Below are 16,666 nucleotides of genomic sequence, written 5' to 3'. Positions count from 1 at the left end.
TAGGAAGACAAATTACAACATTGGAGGACCTGATGTTTTCATTCACAGTATTGCAGATGTACCACATCTCATTAAAAATATGAGAAATACATTTCTTTCAAGTATTATAATATTACCAGAGGAATTTCGCCACCAGCATGCCTTGCCATCGAGGATAGTATCTTCAGTGTATGTGAAACGACTCTGGTCAAGTGAGATAGAAGCAGATGCTGCCCTGAGATCTCTACATCACTTGAACAGAGTTCATCTCTTCCCAACACACTTTTCCTCGATGAATGGGGCATCTGCTGTGCAATTGTTTTCTGTAAAAACAGCTGCTGCTATTGAAAAAGCAGGTATTTTACACCAAGTTGCAAAAGAAGCATTAACTTCTGCATGGTGGCTGAGACTTGTAGCAGAATGGTTTACAATTATGACTACAAGGCATCCAAAAAAAGGCATCACTATCAAAAATCAAGATGAGAAATTTAATATTTTATTGAAATTCATTCATGTGACTGAAACTGTTCAGTTTGGGAAAGCATGGAAGCCATTTCAAACTGGCATTATTATGAGCACATTGAGTGTTGTGAAACTCTCAAAAGAATTATTTTCCGAGGGGTTTACATTTTTCTTACCAGGCAGGTTGACACAAGATGCGCTGGAAAATGCCTTTTCACAGATTAGACGAAAGTTGGGTGCAAAGCCTACTGCTTTGCAAGCCAAGAGAGCACTGAAATTAGTGTGCCTATCACAGTTCATTTCAGATATCAATAATCCAAATTATTGTTCTGAAAGTGACCACAGCCTCTTTGATGCTTCTGAATTAGAGGTTGCTATCAGAAAGGAGGTCTTGCATCCTATCTCCAATTCTGTAGTGCCATCTACCTCTTCTGCAGTGGCAGTGAAACGTCGCTTGCCCCCAGCTGTGGAAGAAAATGATATACATTACATCGCAGGAGCCATATATAATAAGTTGTTGAAAAAAAAAAAAGCATATGTGAAAATTGTAAAACAGCTATGACCATTTCAGAGGACATGCTGGAACCTGACATACCCGAGCATCGCACAATTCTTACAAAACATAGCAATAAAGGTGGACTGAAGGTCATCTCTTCAGGAATGTATCAAATATGTAGGGAAGCTGAACGAGAATTTCAAAAATGTAAAGATGTACTCCTTCGTTTACAATCAGCCATCACAAAAGAATTAGTTGAAAGAATAATTGATAAATGTACGCATGTGGCCATGCCAGAATGCTGTAATCTTAAGAAAGTAATTATTGATAATTTTTTTATTACTAGATGCAAAGGCCTTACACAGCATCTTATCAACAAAAGAGCCCATAACGTTTCATATTCATCAGCATCGGCCAATAAGAAACAAAAAGTAAAATAATTTTAGAAGGTATGTATGTTTTATATTAAATAATTTATGTGTTTTATGTAATATGTATTACTTTTTCCTAGGCTACGAGTATATAAATTTCTGTGTTTGATGTTATATATGTTACTTTCTGCTAGGCTATGAGTATATTATTATGGTATTATTTTCTTGTTTCTAATATATAGAAATATAGCATATTTTCCAGTATAAAATTTCAGTTCAGTTTTACTTAAAAGTGTGGGAAAGCAGATTTGTTTCATGCATGATCTTTATAATACTGGTATGAAATGAATGAATTTTAATCTGTAAACAATTTTTTGTTAATATTGAAATGCGTTTCTTTGGGTACATTTTTAGGCACTTGTGGATCATGTCAGACAACATGCAATAGAAAAAAGATGTCCGTGTGCATAAATTTTCCCATTGTGTTACTTCATTTTATCTAAATTTCAAGGATAATTCTTTTCATTTTTATATGGCATGTTATCAGTATAAAGGCTAGTGAAAATAAATTGGTATGTGTATCTGTTTTTGAAGTGTAATGCTTAAATAAAAAGATGGTGTGTGTTTCTTCACTTAAACAAAATTTCAAGGATAGTATTTTTCAGTGTTGTACAGTTTGTTATTTCTCAATGTAAAGGGTAACAAGGGAAAAAAAAACTGGTATGGTATATCTGTTTTTTAAGCATGATAATTTTATTTATTTCTTTAGTGATGCATATATATATAGAGAGAGAAGGTATTTGGTCCAACTGAAGTTATAATAAATCTAATTTTACTAGATCTCTCCCTCCCCTCAGGTGTAGAAAATTTTCAAATGCAGAAAGTTTATTTGCAGAATTAATTCATTTCTGATAAACTTATTATCATTAATTTTTTATATACCATGTTATTAAGTTACACGTATGACTACTGTGTAATAAACTTGTATTTAGGGCAAAAAATTAACTGTTTTGCAGCTGGTGACTAATATCATATGCTTCTAAGAATATTACTTTAACTTTTTTCATAACTTTTGTATTTCAGGAACATGAAACTGTTATTTTGATATACTTAAATAATAAAAGTGTGTATCTGAATCAATTAATGGATACAAATATTTTACAGTTATTTTTAGAAGATATTTGCCATATCGCTTCTAATAATTCATAAAGTATATTAAAATATAGGTAAATAATTTGGTGCAGAATTCAAATTTAGGGTTTGAAATATAGTGAATCATGAGACTAAATGATTTTTATTGTCATGATTTGCCTGGGCTTAAGAATGTACTTTTCGCCCGGTGGAAATTGTCATCAAACTGTCCTGAACAGGCTTTTTGTTGATAATAACTTCCAGGCTTATCAGTACCTCCTTTTGAGTGGAGGGTATACAAATATAGTACCCAATTTAAATTACATTGTGATTGTAATAATATTGTGGTATTAAATAAGTGATTATAATTACAATTTAGATAATTGCTTTGTAATTATATTACATTGTATCAGTGAACTCTTAATTTCATTACTTTATGCAATTATGTTGTAAGTGCATAATCTAATTGCAATAATATAATCTATTCACAATTACAAAATAATTATAAATGCAGTTACATCTTAAATAGAGGCCATTTTAATACTTTTAAATTTTTGCAAGATAACTTCCCATTAAGGTTCATTTGGAGGAAACTATGCAAATACTAAAAAAGAAGTTATGTTAAATTTACATATTTTGTACAGTAGTTTCTTGTTATAATGCTGTTCAATATATCTTCAATACTTTTGTAAATTTAACGACATTCTTTGCAATTACTGTGGGGCTTTAAAAAGAAGTTTCTTAGTTATGCTTTCTAATAAGAATGTGTTAAAAATTAAGTATTATGTATAATAACTAACAATTAAAAAAACTTGACTGCATGAAAATGCTGTTGCTGTGTAAAATAAAAAATAAGCTTTCTTTTATGCTTTGAAATGAATTACATGTGGTTAAGTCGTCCTTTTACAATTTAAGAATGTGGTTAACACACATTCTTAAATTGGACAGGTTTTATCTAAATTATTAGTATAAAATATATAAACTATGAATTATTTTGTAACATAACTCAAATTACAAAATTCATTCTATATACGTTCAAATTTATTATCTTTTATGGAATAACTGTTTTTTAATTTAGGTAAAAATTGGATTTTTAGAAGTATTACAAATACAATGCAACACAAAGGTGATCTGATTGGAGAGGAAGGACTTTTTATTACGGTTTCTAGTTCGTATTTATATTACATTTGGTGAAAGTCATCCAAAACACAGAATGCTGTACTTTCTTCTTCCATATATGTTATGAAATATTTCACACATTTAAAAGAAAGTGTTTCTTCAGAGTCTTGCACAATTATTTCCATATACCTCAGACTAAAATGACAACATATTCTTAAGTTATTTTTTTAGTATGAATTTACAGTGTTTTTATGGAAATTTTTGTTAAAATGTCATTAAGATAAATTTATTTGCACACTCTACGCTTTAACTATTTCCCCATTTGACACTATTGAAAGTTTTTATTCATATCTTATTTATTTTAGTCTGCTAACGAAACTGAAACATCTAAAGAATAAGTTATTTTGAATATGTTTACAAAATATACGCGAAATTTTTATTTAAGTGAAAACGTCTATATACTATTCGAGAATTAATTAATTATCCGAAAAGTTTTATGTGCGCTGAATGCCGCGCGTCTATAAAATAAATCTTTAAAAAAAAAAACAGCAGACATTCAGCCAGCGTGTGCGATAAACGCGCCAAAATTGGTAGCGCGTTCTCTCCCTCGCCAAGAGAGAAAAGTTGGTGATTCAGCCTGGTTTAGAGGAGCCTTAGTCCAGCTGACGGAAAAATTTCCGACGCGTCGATCTCTGTAATGATCGAGACGATAACACCAGACTCGCTCTCTGTCGAGTAGATCGCAAAAAGCGACCCGTTCTTCTATCTCGACGGTGTCCAGACTAGGGCCCCTAGTAAGGCTCCTCTAAACCAGGCTGAATCACCAACGTTGGCGATGGCCATATTGGCGATGTTTGGCGACGGGTACATTAACCCTAGACTAATTTAATTATAGCTATTATTACAGAAATTAGCAGATACTCAGGTTGTTGTACACAAGAATTTCACTTTACTTGCACATTATAAACATCAGAGAAGATATAAACTCTAAATGAAGGCGTAATTAACATTATACTTACTAAGCAAAGTTCAGCGCCTGGACCAGGTTTCCAATTGTCTCTTCGGCAATTATTTACCCATATTTTTCTTCTTTCTTCATTTTTAGGAAATTTTACCAATGTATGACCTTTCCGTGAATGATTTGAACAATTAATAGCTGTACATCCGCCCATTTTACACAAAAAAAACACAAAAAATTGTTGCACCTTAACCATTCAGCCGCCATTAAATCTCCCACTTGGGAGCGCGAATGCCTGATGATTGAACCTGGTTTATAGGAGCCTTAGCCCCTAGTTAAAAAAAAAAAAATTCATATGAAATGCTACGAAATAATTTTTCTATCATTATCAATCAAGGACGGACTAAAAATGAATACTATGAAATCACCTTAAAGTAATCTTTTGTAGAATGGCAACAATATTTTTTATTTACTTTTGGATTGTCAACCACAGTTCTATTTCAAATAACTTAAGACTATTGTATGTAAAACCGGCGAAAGCGAATTTTATTATTTTTTGCTTTTATTTTAAATTTTCTCTGACAGTTTATCCAAATATTCAATAAGTTTTTTTTTTAAATAGTACATAATATGAAGATTTAACCATGTAGAATATCGCAGTTGAAGACAGAATATAGCAAATCAAGCAAGAAACAACAATCGATCACCTAGCAGATACACGGAAGATTTGACACATCTAATATTATCTGCAGATAGTTGCATACTCATTTTGAACTGTCGTAACTAAATTTTGGGAATGGAAATTGATCCTGTGGAGCCTTATGTGTATTCTAAACATACACATAGAGACACACATAAAATAAATAAATAAATAAACTAAGTTTTCAGATTTTACATTACTCCCAAAGGGGCGTTTTCTTAACGTTTTATGTGTTACCTGTATTTATTAAATTTCATGTTCTTCGCACTAAACCATAAAATTCAATTCAACAGAAATATTGCAAAATAATTTTAAAATGAGCATATCTTTAGAATTTCTGTTACACGATCTCGCGCGCTGGAGATAATTATTTTTTTTTTTTCATTCAGAGTAGCCATAGCTCGCTTTGAAGTCAATGAGTTTGTTAATCAAAAATTTGTTAAAATGTTACCAGCCGAAATCGCTAATAAAGTAAATTCCAAATTAGGGCTTACAGATGCCCATGTTCAGTGGACGATTACGTTATTCAAAATTTGATGGCTCTAGGTACTCTTGTTTTATCACAATAGGAGAAACATACATACATTTGTGCAGATTGTTCATTATTTAATTTCTTTAAATATAATACAGGGCTCTAATATTTGGCGGCAAAAAAAAGTTTAAAAAATGTTTTGCCATTTATAGTGAATGAATGCAAAATGCCAAAACAAAATTAATAGCCCTTCTTTGCAAACTGCCGCTTTGGACTAAAAAAAGAAAGGGGAGAAGAAAAGAAAAACCTCAGAGTTTACACTCCATATTGATAATTATAAATATGCTGGTAAGGAATCTCAATTGTCATGTCTCAGAAAACATTTGAATTTTCTTCATTCCTGTAGCTATACATCAAAAAATTTTTTTCCGTTGTTGCTCATAGCGCTCAATGTATTCTTATAAATAATTTGTTATCACAGCTGCCCTGCTCTTAAATCGCTTATTTGCTGTAAATTTTATTTTACTGTTTTTAATTTATTATACATTTTATTGTTCCAAAAACATATAGTATAAATTGATGCTACAAATGATAGCAAACTAGTAGTGTACTATTACTGCATTAGTACTTATTAAATGAAGTGATTTTTATAACTATCATTTATGCTGTGTTGTAAAAAAAGCTGTTATACATTAGTACATTTAATGGTAGAGGGCTTTGTTATTATGTGGTTTTACTGCGGGTAATATCCTACTTGCATAATTTATCAGTTAAATTGAAATGCAGCTCGGCTCACCAGCAGCTGAGGGGTAATTTCACTGAATGCTGATAGTTTAACTTGGGTTTAAATCCCTGTGAACAAGCTGGGTGCATGGGCATTCTCATCATTTTCTCCATATGTAGCAAGGATATGAGCCATTTTAACTTAGAAAGTCCTCCATGAAGGCATCCCTTCTTTTGATAGACATTCTTTTATGTAATCAAACAAACCAAATAGAAAATGCACAAATGGTATTTGCACATTTTTAAAATGATTCTGAAGCCATTTAAGTAATGTTTGAAATGTAAAGGGCATTTTTTTTTTTTAAATGTTTGATCTTGTAGCCTTTTTCCTGGACTGTAAGTCTCCATCATGATTTCCATGATAAAAGGGCTTTTGGTAAAATTTTTAGGGGTATTGATTTCCATTCCTCTTCTCCTAATTTCCAGAATACATCAGTCGTTGTGTGTTTTCTAATAGAAACAGCTGTTTTTAAAAGACCAAAGGCAAAATAGTGGATATGTGAAATGTTAGAGACTTTACAGGAATACATTGAAAGGTATATATGCAATACTTATATCAGTCTTCATTTTTCAAGGAATGCAGTGGTACTTTTTTAAGTATCACTTTTCTTAATGATGAAGTTTTGCTCTTTGAAAATCATTGGGATAAAGAAATGGAATTTCTTCTGTAAATATCAAATGTAAAACTTTCTCTTGATAGTACATAGAGTTGATTTTAACATTTTATTTCACACTTCTTGTTTCTAATTTCCCATTGTAAGAGAATAACTTATAATAATGTAACTCCTTACTGATACTTCATAAACCCCTTACTTTATATACCCCTCCCTTATAACTTCATAAATTATAAATTATCTTATTACTCACAAACCTCTACTGAAATTTTCTTTGTATTGATGGAAACAGATTTGTGCATTTTTTCCCTGTGTTTTCAATAATAAACATGCCCCTCTTTTTTTTGTTGCTATTTTTTAAGTAAATCCATGCTTCATCAAAGGTCACAATATATTTCCATTTATCTCTTGCTAAAGAGTTTCCATACAAGGTTTTAAAATTGTTTTGAGTTGAGCAATACGGCATGTCAAAAGTTGGTGAATATTATGTTTTTTTTATTTTTCTAAGTTGTAAATCTCAGTTTATTACTTTATTTATTGTTGTAAGAGATGTTTCAGAAACTCTGCATTTGAGTTTTGCATCAGTGGATTTTCTCTTGTTACCAATGATTTAACTTTAAGAACATTAGAAAGTACATGTATCTTTTTCATGTATTCGTTTTGAGTTTTCGTTCTGTGCAGAAGTAATGATGGGCAGTTTTTCTCTTTCTGATTTATAATACAGTACAAAGTCTGTAATCCGGATGTCCAGTAACCGGAATGATCTGTAATCCGCACCTCAAAGCCATAAACTTTTTTTTTTTGTATGGTTTAAGCATGCGAGTAATGCATTTAGCACAAAAAACGAAGCAACATAAACAACTTACATTGAAAGAAATATTTAATAAAGTAAACAAATAAATATTAAGCTTTTTTTTTTTGATACCCTTTAGATCATAATTGCTCTTTATTTCATAAATTACGGTTTCATATTTTTAATTGTATGATTTTTGCATGCCATCTTACCAGATTTAAATTGGTGATCTATTATCCGGAAAAACCTCTAATCTGGAATCACTGAAGTCCCGACGAGTCTGGATTACGGATTTTGTACTGTATTGCTTATTTTTCACATAGAAATTTTAATACTGTGTATTTACAGTGTTTATGAATTTATAATGGTTCTACAAATTTTTCATCTCCTGAATTTTTTATTTAAAAAAAAATCAAAAGTATTCTGGTTACTTCAGCCTTTTGGTTAATTGAATACCAGATACTCTAGTTTTTAATGTATTGGATTTCTATATTTGTAGTTCTATCTGAATTATTTAGGTATACAATGCTTGGGAAGTAGCTATGTGTTCTTGCTGTCTTATACATATAGGCTGGTTAATCATTAGCCCAAAAGGGACGTTAGTTCCGAATGGAATATTAGTCTCGAAATAGAATTCTGCATTGAATCACTAAAAATTATGCATCACTTTTCAAATTGTTGCTACCAAATATTACTGCTATGTGTTTTATTTAAAGAAATTAAATAATGAAGAATCTGCATGTATGTATGTGTGTTTCTTATACTGTGAAAAAAAATAGGGTATTTAGAGCCATCAAATTATAAAATATAAAAGTGAGCAGCTGAATTCATTTAATGCTCTGTCTAAATGCATTTCTAGCAACCTATTAGGATTTTAAGGGTGAGAATCTCTTTAATCCCTCTCTATCTGTAGGAAGTATGTTGAAGCATTTAATTGTGATCATGATTCATTTTCTAATGTTATAAATTCATGATGTCTTTTTAGGCACTTCATTTGTCATGTAAATTTTACTTGAAGCTTATTTCCAATTTAATTTTTACTGTAACTGTTGTTTTTGCTCAAGGATATATATTTAAATTCATTTATTTAATTCCATAAGAATGCCACATTTATTTAAAAAGTTAATTTTTCAAATTTTCTCTATTTTATAGGCCAGTTTCCATCTTTTCCTATTTTATCATTAAGAAGATTTTCTCTCTTTTCCAATGTGATCATTAGGAAGATTGCTCTTCAAGAAAAACTTGCTAGGTCACAAGGAATATCGTAAGCTCAGGTGTCACACTTTCAATAAAATATCTGCTGTATCATCTCTTCTTAAGGTATGGAATTATTTATTCCAATGAGTAATTTTTCATTTGTCAAATGTAACAGAAGTTTTAATTGGTAATTAGAGATATAGCTACAATAATTAAAGTGTTAAAATATCACTCTTGCCGTGGTGTTGCTAAAAGAAACTGGGATCTTAAAAAAACATGCTTGTTAATGCTCAGTTTCATGGTTTATTCTTAAAATTGTTAAATTCCTCAAAGCTCATTTTTGACTCAAAGCAGCATGTGTGCTTTTTGTGCTCTCAAAGCAGTGTTTTTGACTGAAGGTTTCATTCGAAAAAGCAGTTGTACATTTTTTAAGCATCTAACAAAAATTTTGATAAAAAAAAGTCATAAGGATTCATTGTATACAGTTGTTCTGAGTAATTTGTGAGATGTATAAGAATGTGTTTATTGAAATGGTGAATCTTCATGACTATCCATTTCAGGGTTCTAGTTAGGGCAAAAATTTAAACATTAACAGAGCAAAATATGGCACTCATGTGAATCAATGATGCTTTTCTTCAAGATCATGTTGTTTCAAGATATATTTCGGAAAATAAGAATTACACAAGGTTTTTACATATTTTTATAACAACTTTGACAAAGAATTTTAAACAAGCACATGTTTTTGAAGAAGATTTCTGGAGACAGCTTATTATGTGAAATATCATTTGATGCTTTTAAATATATTTTCTTTTAAAATATTGCATGTAAACAAGCTGTGGATTGAAGAATATGCTTTAGTTTTCCAGAGAGAAATATTCCTATTCCATAATTAAAAAATATTGTGAAATCATTAAAATGAAAAATAACCAAAAGAAACTGTCAGTCGATATTTCTGCAAAGAAGACTCCAAATGAATATGAAAAACAGATATGTACTGTTTCTAAAGTTAAATCATTGGTAACAAGAGAAAATTCGCCAATGCAGCAATCAATTGCAAAGTCTTTAAATACTGTAGCAACAATAAATAAAATAATAAACCAAGGTATACAAATTGAAAAAGCTAAAAAATAGTGTTCACCAAGTTTTGCTGAGGCATATGACTGAATGCAAAACAACCTGTACCTGTATAAAAACCTTTTTAGCAGAAGATAATGAAAATACATTCTGACCCTTAATGAAGAATAGGTTTACCTTAATCTGCAACAGTAAAAGGTCTAATCATTGTTGAAAATGAAGGAGAAAAAGTGTACAAAACTGGTTGCATCACTGTTGTTTCGTCCCATCCTATCCTATAACATTCATCTCACTAGGGTGTGCTGCGATGCCCCCCCCCCCAAAAAAAACCCAGCATATCGTCTGTAGACCACGAGCAGAGTGGTTGTCTCCTTTAACTACAGCCCCATGTTTTGTGATAGCTATCAGTACTAACAAGATTGTGTGGCTGGCATCCTTATGGCCCCTGTGCCTTTCCATTCTTGAATAAACTTTGATACTTGATTGCAGTTCCCTCTCTTTTCAATGGATCTCATTATCTAACAATTGCAAAGAAAGTTTCTGCAAGGAGTGTATGATTGTTCCAAGATTCTTTGAAAGTGGAAAATTAAAGATAAGAAGAGTAGATAAAATGTTAAAATCAGGATTTAATCTCTAACATTTGGTCCTTAACGAGACGAGGATCGAATTAAAATGACATTAACATACCTTTTTAAGCTTTTTACGCAGAAAACTTCTGTGAATTTTCAAGCTATCAAGAAGTTTTTTTTAAATTTTTATTTGCATGCATCTTTAAATGACAAAGCAAAGCAAATGGAAACAACAAATGACACGAATTATTGATCAGCACTGGAGGAAAGATACAAAAGCAAAAGAATTTTAGTAGATATTCAGATTCAGAGTATTATGAGTTATCCAAAGTTAAAATGAGAACCAGCAAAAGAATTATGTGATTTATTAGACTGTTTGAAAAAGAATTTGTATGCATTGAAACTAGTGAGTTATGAACACAATAAATTATCAGACATTTTATTAATAAACATACTTCTCCAAAAATTTGACCTTGAGTCATTCAAAGAATTTGAGATGTCAGCTATTTCAAATGAAGTTCCAGAGTTAGGTGTCTTCATTTCCTTCTTATAAAAATGAAGTCAGCTCTTAGAAAACTTCTCCACAATAGAAAAATACCGCAAACTAACAAGCTTTTGAATAAGTCGCATAATTCCACAAATTCTGCATATAATTGTTCCAAAAGTCTTCTAGTTAAATCTAACTATGGAAAGGAAGAATGCAGAATATGTCATTTTTATGCACTTGATATATAAATGTGAAGCAGTCAAAAATGCTGCTATTAATGAAGAATTTCATCTTGTTAGGAAATAATATGCTTAGTTCCAGTTGCTTGCAACCCTCTCACAAGGCAATTGACTGCAAATGTGAGACCAGCTGCTTTGCTTGTGGAAGTAGGAATCACTCATTATTTCACAATAGAACCAAGCAAGAGCTTCCCCAAGGACATACAGCCATGTCCCTTTTGGCTGAACCATGGACCCAGCCAATGATGACTGTTTCTTCCTCCCTGTGGAAGGTGGTGGAGGTGACAGGAGAAACAGAGGGAGAAAGATATGCATCCTCCCGGTTTCCAAGTGCTCCCTGTCAAAGCTCTTTGATTGTTTCTACTGAAATCAAAACTGTCTTACTAAATACACTGTAATTTACGTTTGCAATACAGTCAAAAGTCTTGAATCCGGACTCGTCAGGACTTCAGCAATTCCGGATTATTGTTTTTTCCGGATTATAGATTATAAACTTAAATCTGGTAAGATGGCATGCAGAAATTATAAAATTAAAAACATGAAACTGTAATTTATGAAATAAAGAACAATTATGATCTAAAGGGTATCAAAATTTACAAAAAAAAAAAAAAAAGCTTAATATTTATTTGTTTAATTTATTAAACATTTCTTTCAACGCGTGCATGCGTAAAGCATACATTACGCATAGTCAAAATTAGAAAATTGCAACTAGAAAACTATTTGATGTGTATGCGTGATATTTATAATGACGAATTATAATTAGAATAATTAAATCATATCAAAGACGGAGTACATCGAGATAAAATATTACATTTAGTAAGGAATTATAAGCCAAATAAAATAAAAACATCTGCCCTGAAGATATTCAAGCTTACTTTTATAAAATTGCTCTAACAGTCTGCAAAAAAATAATAAGCCGGATCCAATTTGAAGATTAAGGAACAACGCAATCTGCAACATTAACTGAAATACATAATTAGATCATTTTAGCTTAGCTTATACCGCATTATGCGTTTACACATGCACAGAAAGTTTGTAGCTTTGAGGTCCGGATTATAGATCATTAAGAATTATGGATGTCCCCCCCCAAATTATGGATATCACTTCTTGAAAACCCCTAATGATTTTGATTAATGTTATTCTGAAAAACATAAAATTGGCTGATCCTCAATGTTTTAAACCTAAAAAAATAGATTTATTAATAGGAGTGAGCTATTTTTTTCAATCTTTAAAGATGGGGAAAAATTAGGTCTGAAGATAACAGATTGCTTTTTTATGAAAAAGTATTCGGATACATAATCTGAGGTGCATTAGAAGCTAAAGGTATGATACCATCAAAGCAATACTGTTATCTGACAACCAATTTGGAATCATTAAATGAAACAATTTTGGGAAATGGTTAAGCATAGAAGATAATAAACCCTCGCCTAGTGAGGAACTGCAATTCTGTGAGGAAAATTACATAAGAACCCATAGCAGAAAATCAGATAGACCTTACGTAGTAAAGATGCCTGTAAAAACTGATGATGAATAACTGTTGGAAGTTTGAGGGAAATAACGTCTAAATGCTTAGATCACCTATGGAATCGTTTGGAACACCAAATAACAAATTTATATAACACAGTTATGAAAGAATATGAACAGTTAAATCATGTAATGGAAATTAACCTGAAACTGAGGAGCCTATTTTTCACCTCACCATGGGGTTTATAAACCGGAAAAAAGTAGCACTAAACTAAGTACTAAAAAAGTAGTACTAAAGTCTGCGTACAGATTAAATTTTAAATTAAAAAAAACACTTAAAGCATAGACAAATATATTTTAATCATTGCATTTTTTTTCTTCTATTAGCTAAAATTGTAAGCTTAAATAAAAAGTAAATAATATCAGTGTAATACTTTTAACATTTTTTCAAAAATATATTTTGTCAAAAATAACTCAGAAATTCCCTCCAATATGTCTGTGTACACTTTAAAAAAAAGCAAAATATAAGTTTTTTACATTACTTCAATACTTTGTAGGATATCCTTTATTCTTCAAAACATTTGCAGACGTCTGGGAATTGACTGAACTAGTTTTTTAGTGTCATCCGACGTAAATTTTGCCCATTCTTCCTGCAATTTACTAATTAGCTCATTTCGCGTCGTAATATTGTGTTTTCGAATTCGTTTCTCCAATTTTGCCCACAAATGTTCGATTGGATTGAGGTCTGGTGACTGTGGAGGAGAACGCAACTGTCTTGAAGTGTGATAGAGGAGATATTCCTTCACAATTTTAGCTGTATGTTTCGGGTCCTTGTCTTTGTGGAAAATAAAGGTATTAGAAAGGTTTAAATTTCAGGCACTGTCTAGTAGATTTTTCTTCAGAATATCCAGATAAACATAACTTATCCATGACTTTATCAATAATGTGAAAATTTCCAACTCCTTTCGACGACATACAATCCCATACCATCACACCGCCAGCTCCATGTTTGACAGTTGGATTTAAATTTCTCAGATTCAGTTTTGTTCCTGGCTTTCTCCATACAATAGGGTGGCCATTAACTTTAAATATTGTAAATTTACTTTCATCTGACCAAATTACATTGTTCCAGAAGCCCTGCGAAGAGTTTAAATATGTTTTGGCAAAAGCAATTTTTTTCTTTCTATTTGTCTCGGAAATGTATGGCTTAGACCTAGGTTTGCATCCATGATAATCGGCCTTTTGCAGCACTTTTCGTACAGTTTCAGGAGAAATTTCCTTGTTGCTAGTTAAAAAAATATCTTTTGTAATGCTTGCAGCAGAAAGTTTAGGATTTTGTTTGATTCATAAAAGAATTTTTCCTTCTTCTCTCTGCGTTAGCTTCTTTGGTCTCCCACATCTTGGTTTTACAGCAAGACTACCAGTGTCAAGATAGTTTTGAATAACTCTTTGCACACTAGAAAATGGTTTTCCAATGGGTTTACCAATATAACGAAGAGTTTTACCTTCATCTCTCAATTTCATAATTAGTTGTCTCGTAACTAAAGGAATTTCTTTATTGGTTGTCATTTTCGTCAAAGAAAATAGAAATAACAACTTCCAATCAACGTGAAATTTGCTTCGGAAGTCAATGACCTTGAAAGCGTAACCTTCTTTCCATTCTCAAGTTTGAAGTTTAAAAGTTAGATAAGAAATCCCCTGCCTTCTTCGCGTTGTACACAAACTTTATTGGCTTTGATTTCTGGCTACTTATCTTTTAAAAATTAGTGTGCATAAATTATTAGATATGAAAATATTACAGTTAAATAATTTCAAAGTCCCTTATTGAAACTAAATATTTAAAAAATAAATCTTTAAGAAACTACCCTTTTCACCCCTTAAAATTTGGATTTGATATTACTTTTCTTGATGTATACAGACTTTATTGACTAACTATAAAACAACAAATGGACGATCATTGAGTGACATTTTATTAAAAGGGGGCAAAGTGATTTATTTTCAATTATGCTGCACTTTAGAAAGCATGTATATGCATTTACTATGGACATTAAAAATATTTATCATCAAATTGAAATCGATTCTTCTGAACTTCATCTTCAAAGAATTTAGTGGAAGACAAGTGTAAATGAACCTATCAAATGTTATGCATGTAAGACTATAATGTACAGAACTGCGTATGCTCCCTATTTGGCAACCAGAATCTTAGATCAACTAGCATGAGATGAGACGGAAAACTTCCCCTTGCGTCTTCTGTTACTTTAATTGACTTTTACATAGATGACATCCTCTTTGGGGGATCAAAACTAGATCAAGTAATAAAATTGTGTTCTGATTTGAAAAAGATGTTACAACAAGGAAAAATGAATTTATACTAGTGATGTTTTAATAAACCAGAAATCTATGCTGATAACTGTATGAAGCAGAATTGTGCTTTTTATTTCCAGGATGATAAAAGAACTGTCAAGGCTTTAGGTATAGAATGGAATACCGCAAATGATTCTTTTTCCTACAGAGTCATCAGCAGTTCCTGTCTCACTTATACGAAAAGGAAAGTCTTATCAGATATTGCCAGTGGAGTAGCGAGCATAAGTGGTGCCCGGGGCAAAATACCTTTTTGGTGCCCCCTTCTCCCCAAAAAAATACAGTGATATGATGAAAATCTTGTTTGGAGACCATTTGGCACCCCTCTGCGAGCAGCGCCTGGGACATCATACACCCCCTTGCCCCACCTCACTACGCCACTGGATATTGCCCACATATACAGTTTTTTGGGCTTAGTTGTCCCAGTGATCACAAGAGCAAAAACCATTATGCAGTCATTATGGTTTTTTAACATAGATTGCCATGTCTTCTCGAATCTTTATCTAAGAAATAGACACTTTTTGTTTCTATACTTACAGAAATTGAGAAGAGCAGAGAATTACAGAATTCCTAGACATGTTGTGAACCCAAATGCTACAATTGTACTCCATGGGTTTGCTGACGCTTCTGAAGCAGCATCTGGAGTGGTTTTGTGCCTTCATGCAATATCTAGTAAACAGTGCTGTAGCCAACTGTTGCGTAGAAATCGAGAGTGTTACCATTAAAGCAAATCTCTGCACGGAGACTCGAACTGTGTGGTGTCTCCTTCTAGCATAACTGGTGAAGAAGGCTCTCTCAGCCCTGAAATTAGCTATCAGTGAGGTATTTCTGTGGTCAGACTCAATGATTACATTAGTCTCGATTGCCACATCTCCTCATTGACTCAAAACATTTGTAGGTAATAGAGTAACCAAAATACAAGACCGTATGGAAAACATTATATGGAGACATGTTTCATCAAAGGACAATGCAGCTGATTTTATTTCCTGAGGTCTAAATCCAGAAGAATAGCATCAAATAACATGTGGTGGCATGAGCCATCATTTATACTTAAGAAAGTACGTGTACCTACGACCAAGACATTTATCAGCGCTGCAGATAACCAGTATCTAACTGAACTAAAAACTCCTGTGTCTACAACTTCAACTGTGTCAACAATTATATGATACATGAACATATAAACTGGACAAATAATTATATGAAACTGATTAGAATTTTAAGCTTTATTTTTAGATTTATTTACAATGCCAGAAATTCCAAACATAAATGCCAGGATCTCCCAGACTTAGAAAAATATGACGAGGCTCGAGACACCCTCATTTAAGACTCGTAGATACAGTATTTTCCTGAAGAACTCTTGACTTTAAAAAGAGGCCTACCAATCTCCAACAAGAGTA

General features: G+C 31.9%; 1 protein-coding gene and 1 long non-coding RNA gene across 10 annotated transcripts in view; one reads left to right on the top strand and one right to left on the bottom strand.

The window, feature by feature from the left end:
• Positions 1–453: 453 nt before the first annotated feature.
• LOC146996262 (uncharacterized) lies at positions 454–4,716 on the bottom strand. The gene is made up of 2 exons (XR_015042156.1): positions 4,578–4,716; positions 454–905 (listed from the first exon to the last, which is right to left on the bottom strand). It is a non-coding gene; the product is annotated as an uncharacterized LOC146996262 (long non-coding RNA).
• Positions 4,717–4,943: 227 nt separating this feature from the next.
• LOC118180423 (uncharacterized) overlaps positions 4,944–16,666 on the top strand; it is a 33,114-nt gene continuing 21,391 nt past the window's right edge. For 3 of the 9 annotated variants that reach the window (XM_085820587.1, XM_085820581.1, XM_085820583.1), the window contains exon 1: positions 9,208–16,663. The gene's annotated coding sequence lies outside the window, so the exon portion shown is untranslated. The other 6 variants (XM_085820586.1, XM_085820580.1, XM_085820577.1 and 3 more) reach the window with 5 other exon arrangements.

The sequence above is a fragment of the Stegodyphus dumicola genome, chromosome 7 (genome assembly GCF_044657685.1).
Source record: "Stegodyphus dumicola isolate Sdum_Otavi_A_Nest chromosome 7, ASM4465768v1".
Lineage (NCBI taxonomy): Eukaryota > Metazoa > Arthropoda > Arachnida > Araneae > Eresidae > Stegodyphus > Stegodyphus dumicola.
Note: the sequence above shows the minus strand (reverse complement) of the source record. Positions and strands in the feature narration are given on the sequence as shown.